The sequence below is a fragment of the Scardinius erythrophthalmus genome, assembly GCF_964197995.2.
Source record: "Scardinius erythrophthalmus genome assembly, chromosome: 23".
In the NCBI taxonomy this organism is placed as follows: domain Eukaryota; kingdom Metazoa; phylum Chordata; class Actinopteri; order Cypriniformes; family Leuciscidae; genus Scardinius; species Scardinius erythrophthalmus.
Window position 1 is genome coordinate 23,903,047 of NC_138243.1, and position 23,391 is coordinate 23,926,437.

Sequence of the window (23,391 nt, forward strand, 5' to 3'; positions counted from 1 at the left end):
ATGGCCCACTTTTCTTTCTTTTTTTTCCTCTAAAAGAGAGTGTATGAAGACTGCTGCAGAGTTTGATCAGGCAGCTCAGCAAAAGAAGAAGAGAAAACACAAACACAGGGGAGAGAGAGAGAGAGAGAGAGAGAGAGAGAGAGAGAGAGAGAGAGAGAGAGAGAGAGAGAGAGAGAGAGAGAGAGAGAGAGAGAGAGAGAGAGAGAGAGAGAGAGAGAGAGAGAGAGAGAGAGAGAGAGAGAGAGAGAGAGAGAGAGAGAGAGAGAGAGAGAGAGAGAGAGAGAGAGAGAGAGAGAGAGAGACTACAGTACCTTCATTAACCTCAGTATTCAGAGTGCACATGCTCCTCGCATCAGTGACGTACAAGGGTCTTATCAGACGGCAGGAACGAACACAACACATGCCTTAATTAAACACGGCTCACGAGCCAACTGTGGCCGCTTGAATCACACACGTCATGTGTACATGTCCTCATTTAGAACCTTACAAAAATGACCTCATCAGTGAAAACAAGACAGCCTCATGTCAAAAGTTACAAGGTGAGCCCCAGTTTGGTAGCAAGGTCTTTTAACTAAGGCCATAATTTAAGTTTCACCCTTGGATGTCACTGATGTGAGGAATATATATATATATATATATTTTACATTTTTATTTAACAAGTTCCTTAAATGAGATTTGGATGTGTTGTGCTGACAGTGTTGTGAAAGTGTATGATTACTGTAAGGTGAGAACATATTTTCAAACAACACAAATGTATGCATATGAAGAGATATCGATCAAGCACTCAATGCCAACAACAACTCAAGCTCTCATATGTCTGTCTCTGACATAAATGATTTTGTCAGCTTCTAAACGCAAACACCCAAAAAACTTAATCATGTGACCAAAATATGGGCAAAATTGTTTAACAATTGTCTGCCTTTTCTGATCATCTTACATTTGCCAAAAAAAAAAAATATATATATATAATTTAAATATTGGCTTGCATCTCAGTCTCTCTCTATTTTACGCATACGAATCACTCTGGAAAGCTTACACCCATTATAAAGTGTTTAAGAAACACATGAGCTTAAAGAGAATCTAACACATTCACATAAACAAATCTGAAGGGCAACAACAAGGCGCTGAATCAAACTGATCATTGACCTTTTTAAACCCGTTTAAGTGTATTTAGAGCAAGCCCTACCTTAATATAACCGGTGAGGGCAGCCCGATGGAGAGACAGGTGGCTTAAAGAAAAGATCTGCTCTAAAGATCCGTCTGGCCTCTGTGACCGAATCAGACATGTAAACATACTTACACAAGCAGAGCGACAGCCCATGTAAACATCTAGCACAGGTCAGTGGCCACAGGTGAACCAGTTTCTACATGGCCACAAATGTACAGCATTAGCTCACTGAAATACTCCAATCTGGCTTCAGCTCAAGGTCACTGGAGCAGAACTGATTTTGTTATAACTGGGGGGAAAAATACCAACTCGCACCACATTCGCTTTGTGAAAAAGGCCAACTTTGCTGATCATGGTGTGCTGGGAGTACTGAACCTCATACCAGCTACAGTAGATGTGTGCTGATATAGTTCAGTTCATTTCTGAGAATCTTTAAGCTATTGCAATAAATGTAAAAAAAGGAATTTCATTGTTTTATAATACTTAATACACTTCAGGGCTCCAGACTGCGACCAAATGGTCGCATTTTGCGACCAAAATTTGAGTGTGCGACTAAATTTTACATCCAGTCGCACATGTGCGACCAGTAAATTTCATCTCGTTCATAGTGGGCGACAACCGACATCGCGTCTGCGATGCTTTGTTTACGACATCACGACAAGAAGACTAGCATGTTTAATTTTTTAACGGTCCTCCATGAAGGGTTCCGAGTGAATGAGTGTGTGTGTGTGTGTGTGTGTGCGCGCGAGTGAATGAGTGTGTGTGTGTGTGTGTGTGTGCGCGCCCGCGCCCAAGTGAGTGAGTGAATGAGTGAGCGAGCGAGAGAGAGTGAGAGAGTGTGTGCGCGAGTGAGTGAGTGAGTGAGTGCGTGCGTGCGTGCGTTAGTCTATGTGCGTGTACAGTATGTGAGTGAGTGCGTGTGTACATGTGCGAGTGAATATGTATGTGAGACGGCTCGAGATGACTGGTCGTAAAGCAATGTGTAGTCTGACAATGTTTCTTGTCCAGGACATGACAAGATTTCTAGGAGTCGAAATTGTGTAATCTGATACATTGACTATAGTAACAGACAAAAAAATTGCATATTCTGAACCAGGCATAACTATAACTATGGTATACTGTGGTTATGAAAGTAGCCTACACATCTTTTTACAGCACTTCAAAACTATATCCTATTAAAATGTTTTTTTTTTTTTTTTAATGTGTCGACCAAAACATTTTTGTTCATCCTTTAAAGATTGTCTCTATTTATAAAACAAAGTTTCAAGAAGTAGGAAAACTATTTTTTTTAAAAAGAAGACTAAATTACCATTGTAAACAGCTGCTGAGGGTGCTTATTGGCTATTTTCACTCCCTAATATCTATTTTGTCACTCATTTTGCTTTTGAAATAATATTAAGACAGTATGAAGGATAATAATTAAATTTAACTTTATCTATACACCTCAAATTTAGCTCAGTGCTTTGTCATCCCACAGTGCTACCAAATACTTTCTGTAGAACTTAGAGCCGCGGCCCTCAGATGTTAGTCTGGAGCCCTGTGATCTTAAAATAAAACTGCACCATAATTTCTGTACGCTTAATCTATTTATTATCAAAGCATTTGTCTGTAATAGTTATTTAGGGGGAAAATGTGAAGGTGTGCCCCTAAATTTTCTGCTTGCGCTCCTAAAATTTTAAGTCAGGGGCTACAGCGCTCCTAATAAAAAAAGTTAGTCTGGAGCCCTGCACTTGACTTGACTTAATACTAATCTATTATAAAAAAATTTAGATACAAATATGCAGAAAAATCTTGTAATAAATATTGTAATATTAATGTGTAATATTAGTGTTATATATATATATATCCAAAATGAAATATTTCTATTGCCCAACCATAGCAGAAGCATGTGGCAAAAACAACTGAATTATGTCTAATATTTCTTTCCACTAACCAGATTGAAACTAGGCAAAGACTCCACTCCACCATAATTATTCAGTTTTGTGTTATGCAAAATCAATCACCGAATCAATATTCATCATGCACAGCGGTGAAGCTGTGAATTCACAATATGAATGAAAAACTCACCCAAACCTGTAGTGGAGTGCGAGTGTGACACATAAGCCCTTCAACATGGTGTCACATGACTGAATCCTGTTTTAGAGAGTTACTTAAAAGCTTTCGGGTCATATCAGTCAGGTCAAGGTCGGAGCGCTGCGTTAATGCCAGGAAAGCAGGCGCTGCCTCCATAAGCCCCGAGCGCTCCGCTAGGACAAAAGGACGTCTGTCCAAGGACATCTCTCAAAACTACCGAAAGAGATGCGCACAAAAAAACTTGACTAATCAACGGCTCACGGCTGATTGGGATGCGGAGTGTGTGATGTGAACACACAGGAATTGCATCTCACATGGAGAAGGTCTTAGTTCAACACAAAAATCCAACACTTTCCCCTCGCGTCTACTTCATGTGGCAGGAGTGCATACAAACAGCAGTCCATAATAATATATCCCAGCATGCCTCGCTGCATGAAGCATTAGAGTGCTTTGAGAGCAGGGGCATGCGGTGTGAATCTTTCAACGTTTTCACCGCTGGCTGTGCGTGAGGGACGGATAGCAACACCCCACATCTAGCGGCTGCTGAGGTGTCCCTTGTTGCCTGGCAACAGCTCAGCTCATTTTAACCCCTTAAGTAAGTATTAAGTGATTCAGCAGTCTGAGGCCAGTGACGGGTGGGCTGCTACAAAAGTGACAGGACTTTATTACTTTCCGGGGTTTTAGCGCGCAGCTCTGTGCTCAAAAACACGCGGCAGCGTAAAATCTGCTCCGCTGAGCTTGACCCCTGACATCTCTCCATGAAATGAGTCATAGCAACAGCCCTATGACAAAGGCCCCATGACATCCACAGAAGCAGGAAGCTATTAGCTCAAAGCTGCGATAAAGAGCATGTTTACGCCTGGTGGTAACATCCGTCTCACGTGATACCATCATAGTGGTCGCCGCTTATACCCGTGACTCCTTGCGATTTTGTCGAGGGCAGTCAGCGCAAGCACATGATTTAAAGACATGGTTCACACAAAAATGAAAATACTTTCTTTCTTCTGCACACAAAAAAAAAATTCTCCATACAATGAAAGTCAATGGGGCCCAAAGCAACACTGCACTGCACCCAATTAACTTTAATTATATGGACTTTTACTTTTCCACAGCAAAAAAAAAAAAAAAAGTGCATACAAATACATTATAATCAGGGCTTGACAGAGCTCACTAGTTACTAGCCACTCAGCATTTTCACTGGCCACAATGGTGGTGGTGGTGGTGGGGGGGGGGGTAGACTGCCATATTTAAAATATCTATATCTCAAAGTGACAGCAGCCTAATATACCTGCAGCCAAATTATAAGACTTACGGATCCCTTGTACTGTTGCACATGCGTTTTCTTTCTCAACCGTTTACGTTCACTTAAAACATAACTGACAGTGTTTAGGTGAATACTTGCCAAGACCGGCATTTTGACATTATTTTGTGAGTATTTGACCGTTTAAGCGCAATCAGCAGTGAAAAATAACTCAAATTTAGTACTGAGAGGCGGCCGAGAGCACAACATCTGATGGAATCAGTAAAATTATGTGCAATACACACAATCCCACGCAGAAATTCAAGCCCTGGAACACCAACAATATTCATCCGGAGCAAATGAAATAAGTGAGTGAGAGGAGGCGGGTTTGTGTGTCAACTCACTGTCGGAGAGATGAGAGAGAGAGAGAGAGAGAGAGAGAGAGAAAGAACAGCTGGTAATGTGTATCTATTCTGCTGAAAATGAGTACTGAGAGCGTTTCAGATATATCAGTATCAATATATAATGACAACACCGCATTGCACTTAGTTTATTATTTCAGATGCCTTTTTAAAAGACTACAAGTGAAAACTTTATACATTATATAAATTCAACCCGCCTCAGTGGCTAGTAAGAATGAGTGCGTTACACAACAATATATACACATACACACACACGCTTATCAAAACGGTTCAACCTCAAGCGGCAGTCTTAATAACCCACACATCCATCTTTCATTCATAGATTCTGAAAACTCCTCTTTAGTTAATTGCTTGGGCCAGTGCGATCTGAAAGCTTTTAGATGAGAGAAATAATGAAGCTGGGATCATTCCTGTCACCTTCTCTGTGAATGCCTTACTGATGTGCTGATTGCAGATCATTCTGCGAGTGTTCATCTCTTCAGCATTACTGCAGGGTTTATGTCCTTCTCAGAGCTTTGAAGGTTTCTGAACGAACAGACCACTAATATGGTGTGAAGGACAGCTTGGCACGCTGTGGCCTTGAACTGCAAAATCTGCATGTATTCATCTCTCAGCTCAAAGAGACAAACGACTAAGCGGCAAAACTCCAGAATCACTGGAAAGGACTGCTGTTTCACTTAGCACAGCATATAACCTGCTTCAAATAAGGCACGATTAGTAATGTCCCCCAGGAGCAGTAAAATCTTCCTGAACCCAATTGCCAGGATTCCTTGACCTCCAGGTCCATCTTGCCTCAGGACATAGTGGGCAATACAGTAATACAGCTGGCAGCTAGACGTCAGCCGGGTAATTATATTAAATTAACTTGTGTGTTATACAAGTTGTTGAGATCATGTTTCTCATGATCAGCATTTGTCCGTTTTGAAGGCCAAATCACATTTACAACTGGCCAACATGCTTTCCATGCACCGTTCTTTGCAGAACACTCATGGCTAAATACTAACTAGAAACAAGGCAAAATTAACATTCAGTTATAGCCAGATCTAGGGAGTATCAGCACATTTGATAATTTTAGTGGACCTAAGAATAGTAAAATGTATTAGTGCTAACTTAATTTATCAGCCAAAATATGCATGAATATTTATACGATCTACATATGAACAGGCAAGGGGTGGTGAAGTGTATAATTTGAATAGGATTCAAAATTGCATTGATTGGTCGATTGGTAGGTGTGTTAAGGTCACTGCTATCGTTCTAACGTGTGGTGATGCTCGATTTATCGGAGTTACATCTCCCAGCAAACCTCCACCGCAAATTCAGCAAACTATAAATCGTTTGCAGTAAATCAATCAGCAAAAATCAATGCATCGCTATAAATGAAAGCCCTGACTCTGTCCCAAGGCTGAGGGGAGAAGAATCTGTGCCCTGTATTTCATACGATCGCAGTATTTTTAACTCTGCTCAGCAAACATTGTTCGATTTTGGGCTGTCCCAGACAAAAGATGACCAATCGTGGCGTGGCCCCTAAACGGTGGTCCTACGTCGTACAGTGAGAGGTTGGTCTTGCGACCAAAGATAGCCTGCGATAATTTTCTGACAGTGTCAGAAGTTTGGCATGATCCTCTCAATAGTGCGTTTGCTGCTACGACCTACGTTTACTGACTAGCCAATAAAAGTGCAACATGAAATGGCGTATTGATCAACGTGACACGGCGCCAAAACTTAAAACTACTTTCCTCAAGCTCCATTTGCAAAATTAGCATGCCAAGTAGGCCTCTTTTCCCTAGCCATGACCGCGTCCATATTCTCCTCCTTCGCTTCCTCCTCTTTTTTCAGCGTACATTAAAACCAAAGTGCGATTCATCTTGCTCTATTTGTTTACCACTAGCGCACACTGATGATGTTCTATTCTTCTATACTAATTCGTGTCATAGCCTACGATTCAATAGGTGTCATTATCGTACAGTCTCGAACCCAAGTTTATCCATGTCGTACAGTAGGGTTGGGCGGTATTACGGTAATATCGGATACCGCGGGATCTTAAAATAGCACCGGTATCAGTTTCAATACCGTCATTACCGGCACTTATATAGCCTATAATATATATAATTTATTTATTGCCTAAAAAATGCTTATGTGTGGTTGCAGTTTGGTAATATTTCTGGTTCCAACCGAATGAGAAGGGAGAGGCGGTAAATACTGACGAGGCAATTTGTAAATTGTTCCATAAAAATGTGACCGCGAGAGATGTAAACACCTCTAACCTAATGTCGCATCTCCGAAACTACCACCCACTCACTGCTGCCAGGATGCATTTTGTTCTCGAGTTCATTAAATAAGCGCATTAAGTTTCGTATTTGTTAAAATACTATAATGTTATTTTTTCCATCTTTCTTGATTATGAAAAGTGAACAGCACAAATAAGATGGGATGCATCGGGAGTCAGACGATTTGACCACTTCAATAAATTTCGTTTTGTAAAAGGCCTCTTTAAAACGAATTTCGTTTTGTATAAATTGTATCTTAATTTTAATACATTTTTCATCAACCAATTGCCTATATATTTAATATAATCATGACATGATGGGCGATGGCATGCCGCGGTCACTTGCATTGAAATCTCATAAATTAACCGAAACATGGAGATGGCGATCGTCAATTTCTTTAAACAAAACAATTCAAAACGAAAAGAAATATAGGGTAGCCTACTCTCTGATTAATCCATGATGTGCATTTCTCTCTATGGCGTTCAGATGGCGATCGTCAATTTCTCAAAACGAAAAGACAAAGGCCACTCTGATTATTTGATGTGCATTTCTCTCTAGGCGCGTTCATACGGAGATGTAATCATCAATTTCAGCAAACGAAACCATACAAACCGAAAATATATAGACTAGCCTATACTCTCTGTAATCCATGATGTGCATTTCTCTCTATCGTTCACTATGGAGATGGTGATCGTCAATTTCTTTAAACGAAACAATTCAAAACGAAAAGAAATATAGTCTGATTAATCAATGATGTGCATTTCTCTCTATATGCGCGCTCACTACAGAGATGGCGATCGTCAACTTCCACCTTTGCAGAAAAGTTTTATTAATAAAAATCAAATGGACACGCGTCACCGGATTACAAAGGCACTTCTTGCTTGTTGCACGCACACAGTATTATGTTGAATAATGGTGGGCTCGGGCTCATAATAACAGTTAATGCCGTCGACCGGACTCAGACACAACGTGCACGGCTTGATTTTTTTTTTTTTTTTGCCCGATCTGGCATTCAGTTTCTGAACTGTGTAGGCATAAACCAACAGTTTGGTGACGCCGTCTGGGCCCATTATGTCATAATTTTTAATTAGTCACGGTAATACCGTATACCCCGGTAAAATAGGGAGGGGGTTTGACGGTATCAAAATTCGAATACCGCCCAAGCCTATCGTACAGTGTGATTTGTAATGATCTTAGAGGCTTGCTGAAATCGCACAGTCTGTAGCAGGCATTACACCTACACAGCCATACAACCGTCTTCATCCTTTATTTTGGTGTACAAAACCTCTCGTATAAACAGCACAAATGCTTGTTGATCTCCAGGCCACCTATTATCACTGGTATACCCTGTATACAACAAGATTCATTACACAAGGAACAAACATGCAACCACTGTGTCCCTGAGCTGTCAACTGACCTGTTAATGAGTGTAAAGCGCCCGTGGCTTCTATGGATTTACGACATGTTACGCCAGCAAGTTTATGTTTTGCACGAGCAAAACCATGTGCTTTAATATTGCTAAGTGTGTGCTCTGAAAAACACCACATTCTGATAATCACTCTTTTGTTAAACGTAAAACATATGATGATATGAAAGACCTAAGCCATAAGGTAGCGGACAGTCATCAGAACGTTGAGGTTGAAGTGTAGGAGGATAGTATTTTAAGGTGACGATGACCCAGCACTGTTTTAACCGCTCTCAGTTCATTTTATTGACATCCTCTCTGATAAATTAGGTCGCCGTGTGTTCATTTTCATTTCTCTAGCAACGATAACATCATTACAAGTCAGCATCAATCTTTAAGAAGCCACATAATACCGTCACCCTGATTCTCTCCCATCTCTTCTGATGTCTCCAAAGAGACATGGGTGTCATATATATTATCATAAAGATGCACATTTTCTCATGGAGTTAAGAGTGAAAGATTTTAATGAACTAATCCTGTTCTGATCTCTTTAAAACACATCTATGCTTTTTGCAGAAACTAACAATTGTGAGCTTTTCTGTAACTTTGGTCTTTTCTTTCAGCAAAAAAGCCACCTGAACCAACACTGAACCCAAACTATGATCTTTGACGACCTTCAAACTTCCACCCTTGACCTCTTTAGTCCCATTTTTATTGACTGAAGCCACAGGAAACCTTATGAAAACTACAAACAATGCAAAGTCCAAAATCTATGCCCGTTGTCTACATAAGAACACACACACACACACACACACACACACACACACAAGCTCTGACATGCTCACAAGCAGGTGATATATTGTTCTGAACAGATTAACCTAGTGTGTGTATAATTAATTAATTATAATTAATATATATATACACACACACACACAAAAAAAAAGGGACATCAGTCAAGTCATTATCACCACAATAAACCAAATTTAAGACTTCTTACACTGCATTACATAGTCTTACATTATGTTACACAAATATATTTGGCTTGGGAAAAAGAAAACTAGAAATAATCTATTCTTATCCCAGCATTTCTATGAATAATAATAACCAGCACATACATGAAACTGTAACATCGCACTAACAGTAAGAGAGAAACAAAATGGAAACTAAATGACAGAAGCGACCATTGCGATTCACACAGCACACGTTCTTGCGTCTTTGGCTACGTCTTTAAGACGGCGAGTCAAGTTAAAAACTGTTCAACTTTTAAAAACGGTGTCTCGAGACCACAACGTCCTGTTTATATAGGTAAGAACGCGTTCCGTGTGAACGGCGTCTCGCATTCCGTACGCGTCGGTTTTTCTTTCAGCACCTCCTAAGATCACAATAAACATACAGCAAACATCTCAGTCATACACAGCGGAGTGTTTCCAGCTGCTGGGCGGGCATCGAGTCGCCTCTACACGTACCTGATTCCGCTATCCGAGCGTTTCCGTGCGCCGTGAACCGCGCCAAATGGAAGTAAGAGTCCAAAAAACTCATCGGGCTCCGGCACCGACTGTCGGGTCTGAGTCTGAACTGTGTATTCTCGGAATCCCCGAGAACTCCGCAATGTTCACACTCCTCCTCCTGCTCTCTCTTGCCCTCCCTGTCTGACTGAGTGAGTGAGCGCAGCTTAAAGCTACAGGAGGCGCTTTGTGTGTACGTGCGCGCGCACAGGGAGACCGTGCGTCAGCTCACCTCTCACCCTTAATAATCTGGAGTAATCTGAAAAAAAGGAGAGCCTTTATGGCTTCTGATATACTGTATTTTATAAGCAAAATGGATAAACATTTATATTGTGACTTATTTGACAGAATAAAACAAATACACCAAAGCCATTTCACAGGACCAAAAGTGTGATTGCACAGGCAATCTCAAACATTTGTTCAGATTTCAAATTAGCCACTTAGGTTGAATATTTATTTTCCACCAATGAAAGCTCTGTTGTAGCATGTTTACATTATTTATTTTTTTTTAGTTCCTGGATCTTGCATACACACCGGATCAGCAATTTTTGTGCTATCTCACCAAGTTGACCTTTGAACTTAGGGGACCTTTCATCTTTGAACTTTGACCCCAAATGCCACATGAATGGAGATACAATATCCGCCCTTCATTCCTTCGCCATCTCGAGTCGGTGACCTGTGCTCCAAAGCTTTTCACGGAACCATGGTTCATGGAACTTCAACCTTTGACCTTAGAACAGAGACACATGTGTGTTTAAGTATTTTTTTTTTTTTTTTCAGTCATTCTGTTGATTGGCCTCCATATTCAACATATTCTTTATGGACAATATACCATCTGCAATTCAAACTGTTGATAACCACCTTTAAAGAATTTTGATAACATATACTGGTCGGTTTTGATGTATTCTGCATAAACATATTTATTAGGTCTTTTTTTTATTAGGTTTATTTATTTACATGAATGCAAAAATGAATGTTTTTGAAAGAAGTCTCTTATGCTCACCAAGGCTGCATTTACAATCAAAAATACATTAAAAACACAAAAAGTTTGGAATCTTATTACAATTTAAAACAACTGTTTTCTGTTTAAATATATTTTAAAATGTAATTTATTCCTGTGATGACAAAGCTGAATTTTCAGCATCATTACTCCAGTCTTCAGTGTCACATGATCCTTCAGAAATCATATGATCTGATCTGTGACACTGAAGACTGGAGTGATGATGCTGAAAATTCAGCTTTGTCATCACAGGAATAAATTACATTTTAAAATATATTAAGATAGAAAGCAGTTCTCTTAAATTGTATTAACATATTACTGTTTGTGTTTGATTTCATATATTACTGTTTGTCTACGACAAGATATTCTGGATGTTTAACATCGTCAGATGAACGAAAATTGATAAAGTTTCTTCATCTAACATTAGCAGAACTTTCTAAATAGTATTTTGAACTGATTGCCACAAACAAGTGTCTCATACTGAATGAAGTTTACCCAGTCTTACTGTGCAATATGGCTTTATATGAAATTTCTTTCTTCTCTGCTGTCATTGAAATGCAGGACAGGTTTATATTCTGGTTCCACAGGTCCAGCAGGGTGCCCAGGGCATTTGAACTCAGACGCCTGACTGTCTCAAGGGGAAGAGGCCGCTGTGTCAGAGGACATTAACCTTTGACCTCTGCCCCCATCCATGCATTAACCTCTGTGTATCTGGTGGAAGAGAGACCAGTGAGAGCAAAAGATATGACACGAGATGAGACAGCAATGATAAGCAAAATAAGCATGCTGGCAGCAAGACCTCACTGTTCAAATGCATATGAATACATTTTGTTTGACAATTTCTGCAACTCAGAAATATGACAGGCGTCACTAACCTCTCGAACCTCAAATTACATTTGTATTTAGAAACGTACGAAGGTAAACACATTTAGGAGAGTATTTGGAAGGTATTTGCAACATAATGTCGAATGTCAACAGATACACATTTACTTTCGGACTTATACAAAATAGTTTAAGCTAAACAAATTGGGTGGAAGAATGGCAGCAAAAAGTCAAGAAGCTGAAAGGTACAATAAACAAGTGTCAAGTTTCTCTCTCGGGAGCTTTCATTATACACCTATTCAAACAAGATTCTGACTGAAAAAACTCTGCAATTAAACTATTAAATCAAGAACTTGATGTTCATGTGCACTAAATGTGCTGTCAACTGTTTGAATAACACCTGACTGAGAGCATTTCTTATGACAACTCTCTGAGTGCTTGGCATGGTAATGGATATGACAGTGTTGATATGTTTGTTCTGCTATGCTGCTGCTGTTGGTTATTGCTGCTGCCGTACAACATAGCATACATGAATTACCGGATTTCTCTTAAATCTCACGCTTTTAAACGTTCCTCGCATTTCTTCAATTATAATTCCTATTAACACCCTTTACTGAGTGGTTCATAAAGAAATTAAATGCAAAAACTGATGGAAAGCATTTTAACCCATAGTGAAAAAAACGATATGCCAAAATGTATTTAAAATACATCTATCATACTAAGTGTACTACAAATCCATTAACATATTTACTGACATAATATAATATATACTGATATAAATGTTATAATTAAAATTTATTTTTTGCACAATGCACATTTTTTTATATTAAGCCTAAAACGTGTTTAATATCACTATAAGTAAGTGTTGTATGAACTTTGAATAATATCAATCTTTAAATGCAAGATATTTAAAGTGTACCTAAAGTATACTTGCAATAGTTCCACTTTAGCATAATCAAATACTTAAAGGGATAGTTCACTTTGAAATTAAATTTTGGTATGTTTTAGCTTACCTCAAGGGCATCCAAGATGTAGGTGTCTTTTTTTCCGCAGTAGTTTCAATTTTGATATTTTTAGGTCAAACCGTTCTTGTCTGACAGTCATATCATGCAGGTCTATGGTCACTGTCTCAAAGAGCATGCACAGAGTCCAAATTAAAACAATTCCCCATCGTCCAAATTAAACAATTCTCCATCGTAAGTACACATTGATGCCCTAAGATATATAGACTGGTGCATAGATATATACACTAGATGTCGCCTTGTCTACGGCAGTTCATTGGAACGAATGTCTTTAAGGCGGCACCTAGTTTATATATCTAGGCACCAGTCTGCGTACATGTCACACACCAGGATGCGCGCGCGCCCTCAGATCACTTGGACATGGCTGTGTATAAGAGTTAAAAACGATATAAATACTGTTCGTTTTCTCACACAAACCGCTCGTTTCGTGTCTTAGGCCATCAATGTGTACTTACGATGGGGAATTGTTTAATTTGGACGATGGGGAATTGTTTTAATTTGGACTCTGTGCATGCTCTTTGAGACAGTGACCATAGACCTGCATGAAATGACTGACAGACGAGAACGGTAAGCTAAAACATACCAAAATTTAATTTCAAAGTGAACTGTCCCTTTAAGTATAACTTTAATTGGACCTCAGCATTTCCAAATAACTACAAAATTAGTTGTTCCAATTTAGCAGACTTTAAGTATACCAGTTTAGTATACCAAAAGTACAACTGCAGAATATTTATATTACATACATGTGTAAATGTATTTGTAGTATACTTAGCATAAAATAAATGTATTTCAAATACATTTTAGTATATTTATTTTTCACTAGGGATTTTCACTCAATGTTTGTTTTTAAATTTGGGAAATAATATAAATGCTTTAGCTAACACAACCCCTCACTTATTTTTTTATTTGTGTTTGATCACACTCGAGGTGCATGGATAAAGGTGTAAAATCAATGAAGATATGAAACAAATAAATAAATATAAATTAAAATCATTATACAGTTATGTTACAAGCAAAAGTATATGAAAACACAACAAAATCTGGCATTCTAGTAAAAAAAAAAGAGACAAACATACAAACATAATTAACAATAAACAGAACACCCCCCCCCACCTAAAAAAAACATAACATTACATGAACCATGATAAAATATGCAAAATATTAAAATTAATTAATTAATTAATTAATCAATGCAAAAGTATTTATGCAATCTGGCATTGAAAAAAAAAAGTACAAAAAAAAACAAAAAAAAACACACACAACTTGAATGAGGCTTTATGAAACCCATTCCTTTAAACTGAGAGTAAACGACACATGTGATCACCACAGCATCCAAAGTCATGACCTAGATAAAGATGTATTCATAAATAATCAGACAGGCATGAAGGCATAAGATTTAATATTCTGTTTTTGCAGGGCTCCAAATATACGTCTATAAATAGCCCTCACAGGATTATATCTTGAACAGGAAGCTTTCAGAGCGCTCAGCGACTGATCATCGCAGGTATTAAAGCGAGCGTTACACTCGCAGGGGTTCAAAGTCCGTCTGAGCAACCGTTAGCCTCTTGATATCTCCATGATATGTGTCAGAAAGAGGCGGGAGGACGGTTTCATCCTTTTTTCCCTAGTCTTTTTCGCTCCCTGAGGCTCAAAGACACAAAAAGTCTCTGAGGCGAGAGCCGTCTTGAGAACGTCTCTGAACAGCGTCTCTGGTGCATTCATGCCATAAAAATGGTTTCCGAAACGACGTTCCCTGCGTTAATCAAAACTGATGAGTGATTTGAGCTTGTCGTTTCATGAATAAATAAGTTTAAAAGCTCCCCGGTGACTGACGGGGAAGAGAGTATTTACTCTGGATGTCAATCTTTACATCTTCAGCATTTAACCTACATTCGCAGGCTCTCAAACACTTTGGCTGTCACTTCTGTGTCTTTGCTCAAATTTGAAATCTAGGTTGCCGCTGGTGTGCGTACGTGTGAGTAAATGCTGCGAAATCTAGCAGAAGGACAAGTCCCGGCCTGTCACAGAGAGGTGGTTTGCGGTCTATCCTTCCTCGCGCTTTCCGAGCATGTCTTCTTGACCTACTTTGTGGTCTTTGGTTAATCCCTGGATATAAGAGAGAGAGAGAGAGAGAAAGAGAGAGAGAGTGGTCTGGGAGGGGCTGCTTTGCTTTTCTTCTGCCTCATTTGACTATCAGATGGAAAGGACAGAGCCCCTTGTAAAAACATTTCCAGGCAGCCATGAGATTTGAATGTGCCATCACAGCACTCTTCGGCGTTGTTATTCTTTCGCTCTCTGATCTTTTCCCTGCTGCGATCCTGAAGATCTTTTTCTCGGAGGAGGCGTCGCATGCGTCTGAGATGTTACTGACACCGAGACATGGTTCTCATCAGGTGACAAACAAGCTCTGACATCTTTCCTGTCATGTTGCGTCTGGCCTTGTTTCTAACTTAACACGCCATTCTCCGGAGAAGCCACCGATATTTTCATCTTTTCTACGAGAAGGACTTTGTTGTGGATCAGAATCTTTCCAGATTGAGAATAAACACATTATAAAAGCCAGTGTATCAGCTTTCTAAGTGACACAGTTGGGTGAGATTTTATTACCCAGCGTTAGAAGGATAGAGTTATTGAACCTTATGTCATCCTCGTCCGTGTCAGATTTCTGCTGTTGTGGTTGATAGGGGATCGTGTTTGTGTTTAGGACGTGTGTTACAGACCTCAACTTCCACTGTGGATGAAACAGAAGGAACTCTGTGTGGAGGTATCTACTTTTCTACCCCAAAATTAAAGGTCCCGTTGCATGCGATTCCATGTTTCAAACTTTAGTTAGTGTGTAATGTTGCTGTTAGAGCATAAATAATATCTGTAAAATTATAAAGCTCAAAGTTCAATGCCAAGCGAGATATTTTATTTAACAGAAGTTGACTACAAAAAACGGCTCGATTGGACTACACCCCTCTACATCCTGCATTGGTGACATCACCAGAACCGTTTCTTGACTAACCTCCGCCCACAGGAATGCTCCCTCAACTCTACTGGCTACTTGCGCACTTCTTATAACTTAGCCTACTGTGTTTACTCAGCTCTTACGGTGATTTTCTGAAGTAAAACTGACGCTTCATCTTTTGTGTGATGTACAATAAACTTTATTAAACTCATCAGTACATGTTTGATCATCATTCAGACAGCAGACTTGTAGGCTATTAATAAATAATGGATACATAGCCTACAAGCAGATGACAAATACGTTATAATAACTGTAATTAAACTACTAAACTATACCTGTTTCATCTCTATACAGCAATCTGACTCTGTAGGCATTATTGTCCGACTCGAAATGAACGCCGTTACTGAGAGTTTCTGATATTATCATCATTCCGTGAGATGAATTTTTCCTGACAGACTGAGCACGAGCTCATGAAGCTCCGCCCCCTGTGTCGTCCAGCAGCACCTCATTTGCATTTAAAGGGGACACACTGAAACGGCTCGTTTTTCTGAGCCCCAAAAAATGTCAATTTAAACATGCTGTAAAAAATGATCTGTTGGGTATTTTGAGCTCAAACTTCACATACACACTCTGGGGACATCAGAGACTTATTTTACATCTTGTGAAAAGGGGCATAGAACGGGACCTTTAAATATTTACTCACCCTCAAGAGATTTCATTCAACTATGTGCTATTTTCCAAAGTCTGAAGCCATTTGATAGAGCTATGACTGAACCTGCCCTTCACTGTAGCTTTCAAATCTAATATAGTGGCATCACTGCATCAAATAAAATGTCAATTACAGGATCAAACATTATTGGTTCTTATGTGTGTCTTGACCAAATATCATTTAAAATTCATTCTGAAGGTTATCCTATGGCTTTAGAACACTTGGAATACATCAAATATTAAAGCTGCACTTATATTAAATTTTTCATGTTAATGGCGATACTACAGAGCCCCTGAAAGGGACATGATGATATCTCAATTCTTTTGCGTTCTCACGCAAATGTTTTGCGTTCGCTCACAAAACTTTTACATACCCTCGAGAAACTTTGCGTTTGCTTGCAAACAACACCAGTGTTTTGTAAAAGAGGCTCTGCATGATGCTAATAAATATTGAAAATGTTACATTAAAAGTAATTAAAATGATTAGAGGTCGCCTAAAATATTGGCAGTTGCTTTATGGAACTCCCAGTTACCGGCAAAAATCAACGCTGAGAGTTCCAGATCTTCTTGTTTGTTTGTTTAATTCATCCATGTTCTTCCTTTCTGTTAATTAGCCAGATTTTCCAGACTCTTTATCGGCAAAATCCAATATCGATCTACCCCGAATATTAATCATTTAATTAACTATTACATATTTTATATTATAGTATAAGATAAAATAGTATTATATACTAATATTATATGTAAATATGAAATATTGTATATTTTTTGTCTAAATTAAACATGAAAACAACATGAAAAATTTATATTCAATATTTCCTAAAGATTATATTTAACATTATTAGTGTTTTGGTAAAGTACTAGTAAAGATTAACTTTAAGTACGCGTTAGATAATGGTAAAGGTAATCTAAAAGTAAAAATAGAGGGAAAAAAGAGAAAAGAACAAAGTGATGATGTCAATTAATTCACTGCTGGTTCCCTCAAAGTTTTCCTCTGGGCTTTTATAACAGTTATTTTTCAGGTTATGAGTAAAGGTCTTTGGTAAACATAACTTGACGATACTTTGAGGTTTTGTTCTACAAAGTAAATTGCACAAACAGCATTCGGGTTTTGCAATGACATGAGGATGAATAAAAAGTGACAGAATTTACATTTATAGTTAAATCATTCCTTTAACATGTCTATATTATCAATCAAATTGGGAAAGATGAAATATCAACAGTCTACAACGATAAATACACCCAAAGGTCACGTCCTAATGAAGTTCTGGAAGGTCAAAATCATCCTTTGACTTTAAAACAGCCCAATCTGCATTGTTTGCATGAGGCCCACCTGTGGGGGAAACTCAGCTGTCAGTGAGACCCCCCTCACCCAGTGAGCCGATCAGAGGACGAAAAGACAACTCCGCAAGGTTACACCGCCTCTCTCTCTCTCTCTCTCTCTCTCTCTCCGGTCGCTCAGGGGGAGGAGGGGGAGAGCGGCCATGGCCCCCCCGGGCACATTTCCTCTGTTCCCACGGGGGCATTGACATTCAATTGCCCCTGTTTGCTCATTATCAGAGCAGCATGGAACAGTCTGAGGCTGTTTTAACAGGCCGTACGTAGTAGAGATAAAACTCCCCGTTTAAGGGGGGGGGGGGGGGGGGGAGTCTGCAGTCCACAACAAGCCTGTCTCACTCTCTCTCTCTGTTTTTCACACATACTCACATTGTCATTCTCTCTCACACGTGTCTATGTTGAAAACAAGCAATGCGATCCAACAAAATTAGATTGCTGGATCGTATTGCTTGTTTTTTTTATATTTTTCATATATATAAAATATATCAATACAAACAAATTACAATATAATCTGAAGGCCCATATAATGTTTTGTCAAATATATCTTCTCCTTAAAGTCCCCCTGTGGTGAAAATCAAGTTTTTAATGTTGTTTATGTCTATGTGGTGATTTTAATATGCTTTAAGACAAACTATGTGCAAATTCATAAGTCAACACCATTGCTGCAGTGACAAAAAGACAATCTCAAAAACGCAGTTTGAAATCGACGATGTTTCTTGCGTCACAAACTACCTTAACCAATCCCATCACGAGGGGTGCGGGATTTAGCATATCATTAACTGTGCTGTGAAGCAGGGGAGTCTCAAGAGAATCCAGGTTATCCTGGTATATTTTTCTGTTGATATGAAAAATCGTGTACATTTAGCAATATAGCGGGTTAATTATGTATATGATGTATTTTACGATGTTATGATGAACTATATGCCTTTCTCCAATGACGTTCTGAGTTGTTCAAAGCGTTTTTAAGGATGCTGATTTTTTTAAGAGTCTGAGATGGCGAACGGAAACACACCACTACTGTGATGATCTCCTGTGTTTCTGTGTGAGTTTGTTGTGTTCAGAACGATTTGAAAGTGTATGATCCTCAGTCGTTTAGTGTATGATGCAAATTTATTCCATTTACAAAGTCGACAAGTGTATGATGCCTAGGCCTGGTTTCACAGGGCTTAGATTAAGCCAGGATTTGCCAGAAGTTGCTTTTGTTTAAAACAGCTCAAACATGCATTTTAATCTGGGACTAGGCTTAAAGGGTTAGTTCACCCAAAAATGAAAATTCTGTCAGTAATTACTCACCCTCATGTTGTTCCAACCCCGTAAGACTTTCGTTCATCTTCAGAACACAAATTAAGATATTTTTGATGAAATCTGAGAGCTGGATCACTCCTCCTGCAGGCTTATGGACACCTTAACTTGCTGGCCCAGAAAATGTATTAAAGACATTGTTAATATAGTCCAAGTGACTCCAGTGGCTCAATCTTAAGTTTATAAGCGACGAGAATACTTTTGTGCACAAAAACAAACAAAAATAACGACTTTATTCCACTTTTCATTTCCTTCTCTCAGGCCCTCGAGTTTTTTTAACGTAGTGTAATAGCGTATCGCGTCTGTGTTGCACGTCACCACGTATCACACATGACCAGAGTCGCCCAATAGTGAGCCTACGTGGTGACGTGTAACACAGACGCGCTGCGCAAAAACACTACGCGAACCAACTAGAGGTCCAGAGAGAAGGAAATGAAAAGTGGAATAAAGTCGTTATTTTTGTTTGTTTTTGCGCACAAAAAGTATTCTCGTCGCTTGATATACTTAAGATTGAGCCACTGGAGTCACTTGGACTATATTAACGATCTCTTTAATGACTTTTCTGGGCCAGCAAGTTTCGGTCACATAGCAGCCTATGGAGGAGTGAGACATAGCTCTGATTTCATCAAAAATATCTTAATTTGTGTTCCGAAGATGAACGAAGGTCTTACGCGGTTGGAACAACATGAGGGTGAGTAATTACTGGCAGAATTTTCATTTTTGGGTGAACTAACCCTTTAAGCCTTGTCTGTGAAACACAGGAAAAAGTATTTTGAAATCTGTTCAGAATGTGTTCGTCAGGACTTGCATGTTGAGAAAACCCTCCTTAAAAGTGAAATGATTTCTGTGTAGTCTGTATTTTAAAACGTAATATAATCTAATTACAAGTACTTCGTTTTTGAAATCTAATGTAATCCAGATTACACGAAATCAGTTACTACCCAGAACTGCAGTGGAGCCCATGTGATACGGTCCTGTAATGGGTGTATTCTAGTTTTGATGTGTCACATCACTTACTTGCAGCGTAGATACGGTGATACTAGTGCACTAGGACAGCACTGCAGTCCCAGGCGTATTTCTCGTCCCTCTGAGACGCTCACAGGCAGTCGGGTTGATCCACTCCGGGGAAATCTCAGCATACGGCACTGCAGATCAATGACTGCTGACTACACTGCTACACAAGTACATTTCCAAGACACTGTGATATCAATGACATATTGCTTTCCGTGTTTAAATGTCATCATATGTGCATAGATTAAGCATTATAAATTAGTATAATGAAAATATGAATATTCTAGGTACATATCATAGATTAAATAAATTAAATGAGGTGGAATGCACTGACCGGACAAATACAAATGGAGTTTAAGTGAGTCACATCAACCTTGCGCTCCAGTCAATAGCAGCCGTGACCCTTCATAGTGTGAAAGTGGGGACCTTTTTTGACCCCTCATTGCACAACTGTTATCTGCGTCCAGCAAACAAATATAGCCTCTAGTGTGAAGTCCATGTGCAGAGTTTTTTTATAAAATACGTCAGGTTACAAAACAGTTGCAAATCAGTCAGTAACATCTGGCCCTCTACAAATATTTTGCTATTAAAAAAGGAAGTTTGTAACTCCCCTATAATTTATGCTGCTAACAGATCAAATGTTGATGTAAGGATGACCTCTATGCAGCCGTCTGTGATTAAACAGTTTCCAACTGCTGAAAGCAAATTATGGAGAGCAGAGAGATAAAATATTCAGTCTGACCTTCAGATGGCCCTGAAACACAATCTCCTCTGAATAATCTACGGGTCACTAACTTTGTCCTTCACACTGTGAAAATCTCACCCGCCCCTCACACACGCACTCCTCTCTCACTGTCTCGCTCTGTCTCACTGTATTTATCTTCCTCCTCTGCCTTTAAAAGGAATAGTCCATCTAGAAATGAAAATTCTGTCATCATTTACTCACCCTCATGTCGCTCCAAACCTGCATGATTTTCTTTTTTTCCATGAAGCACGGAGAGAATTTTTGAGGAATGTTTATGCTGCTTGAATGCAATGAAAGCGTATAATGGCCTGGCTTCTGTCAAGCAGAAAAAAGCACAAAAAACTGCACCACTAAAACACCATAATAGGAGACAGTATTACTTATGTGCTATATTTGAACTCTTCTTTAGCCTTATGATAGTGTTTTGTCAAACAAGTGAGCTTTGTCAAGCTAATGATGTCATTTTTTATACAAAAAAATACTTGCAGTATATGGATTTCTTTGAATTTCAATTCATTTTAATTCTACTTCATTTTAAAAATCCAATTTTATGTCTACACTGTTTGCTTCCTCAATTCAAATTCATATCCAATTTAGGATTATATATGTGTAAAGTTTCCAATGTAGAGTAAGACTATCTCTTGAAAGTTCAGTATTCACTCTCAGAAAAAAAGGTACAAAAGCTGTCGCTGTGGCGGTACCTTTTCAAAAGGTACACTTTTGTACCTAAAGAGTACATATACCTTTGAGGGACTAATATGTACTCTTTAGGTACAAAAGTGTACCTTTTGAAAAGGTACCACCACAGCGACAGCTTTTGTACCTTTTTTTCTGAGAGTGTTTATTTACACCAAATATATTTTTAAAACTACAATATTAGTTCATTCATATAACTGAAAATAGCCTGTACTTGACTGAAATTCCAGAATCGTCAGCAAGCTGATGATCTAGATAGCGCGGTAAATGTTTATATAGTTGTCAATGAATGGGACGCTAAATATCATTTTGGCGTTAATACGTTTTTCCCAATAAATAGGCAAAAATAAACCTGGTGTCCTCTATGACAGGGGTTCCCAAACTTTTTAGCCCGCGACCCCCATGATAAATGCGCTGCTGCCCCGCGACCCCCCCCCCCCCACACACACACTGAAAAAAATCCACCAAGCATATTTTTTACCAGCCAAAACAATAAACAGCCTTTTTTTTGTCACGTATACATTCATTTCAGTACTTTTAATTGAGATAAGGTATGTTGAATACAAATATAACAAAAATGTCCAGAAATGTCCAAAAATTTAAATGTTTAATAAAAAAATAATAAAAATCTATATTGATCAAAATGTGAGAATATGAAATATTACTATCATTGGGGTGAAATACATTTTTTTTTTGTCAGTTTTGTTACCTGACTCGTACGGAAGGGAAGGCAGAACGTACTCGGTTACGTAACCTCGGTTCCCTGAGAGATAAGGGAAGTATAAGAGTACTGCGTTGCAAACGCTATGGGAAAACTCCTTTTCTCGAGAAAAGAACGGCCATGGTGTGTAAAGCAGAAGCAGCCTGGCCAGCGGCGGAGTATGCACGATCCGCGAGTGCTGAAGACGTTATGCACGGCTTAGATGGGTGCGCAGCCTTTGCTCTTCAACTGCCAGCAGAGCAGGACATAAATGGGCGGCGACCGCTTCTTCCAGTGGCGGGAGCTTTTTCCTCAGCGCCGTCAACAGATCATACCTGTCAACATTTGGATACCAAAATACGGGAAATCTGAACGCGGGGGGGGGGGGGGGGGGGGGTTAGAGGCAGGCTAAATAGACATTAATTGCGCAGATATTAACATAAATAAATACATACATACTATTCAATTAAAATAAACATAAGACTTATTCATGTTTCTTTCTTTATTTTTATCAATTGCAACAATTAACTACATTAATTAATCACGATTAATTGCCATTAAAAAACTTACATTTTATAATGTAATAATTTCACAATTAATCTCCAAATTAATGTAGAAAAACATAAAACAGTATATTTTAAATATTTGTCTAACAGGTAGGAAAAATATACAGAAATTGAAGTTATCAAACAGTTTGCACTGCATACAATTTAAATTGTACATAGATTAATCCTTATTAAAGTAAAAAAAGATCTTTAGTCAAGAGCAGTGAGTGCTTTTCTCTGTTACCTTAACCTTTGTTCTTTGATTAACTTTACTGACAGAAAGCTTTATTGGCTACTGTCTCTTTAAAAACAGCCGCTGACGGATCTCACACGCGTCTCATTCTCTCACAACGCTTTACTTTCATTTACGACTTTTTTTTTTTTTTTACTAATAGACTGCTCAGACTGTTCTTATGAGGATACTCGACAAAACGGACATTTTGACATAATTGCGTGTGTTAATGCCATCTCT

General features: G+C 38.8%; 1 protein-coding gene across 2 annotated transcripts in view; it reads right to left on the reverse strand.

Moving 5' to 3' along the window:
- The window catches only part of nrip1b (nuclear receptor interacting protein 1b), a 41,714-nt gene extending 21,098 nt beyond the window's left edge, over positions 1-20,616 (reverse strand). Inside the window, exons 1-2 of one of the 2 annotated variants that reach the window (XM_081354748.1) lie at positions 20,568-20,616; positions 20,240-20,396 (exon numbers count right to left, since the gene is read on the reverse strand). The gene's annotated coding sequence lies outside the window, so the exon portion shown is untranslated. Of the gene's footprint in view, positions 1-10,041; positions 10,227-20,239; positions 20,397-20,567 lie in introns of those variants that run through there. The other variant, XM_081354746.1, reaches the window with a different exon arrangement.
- Positions 20,617-23,391: the final 2,775 nt, after the last annotated feature.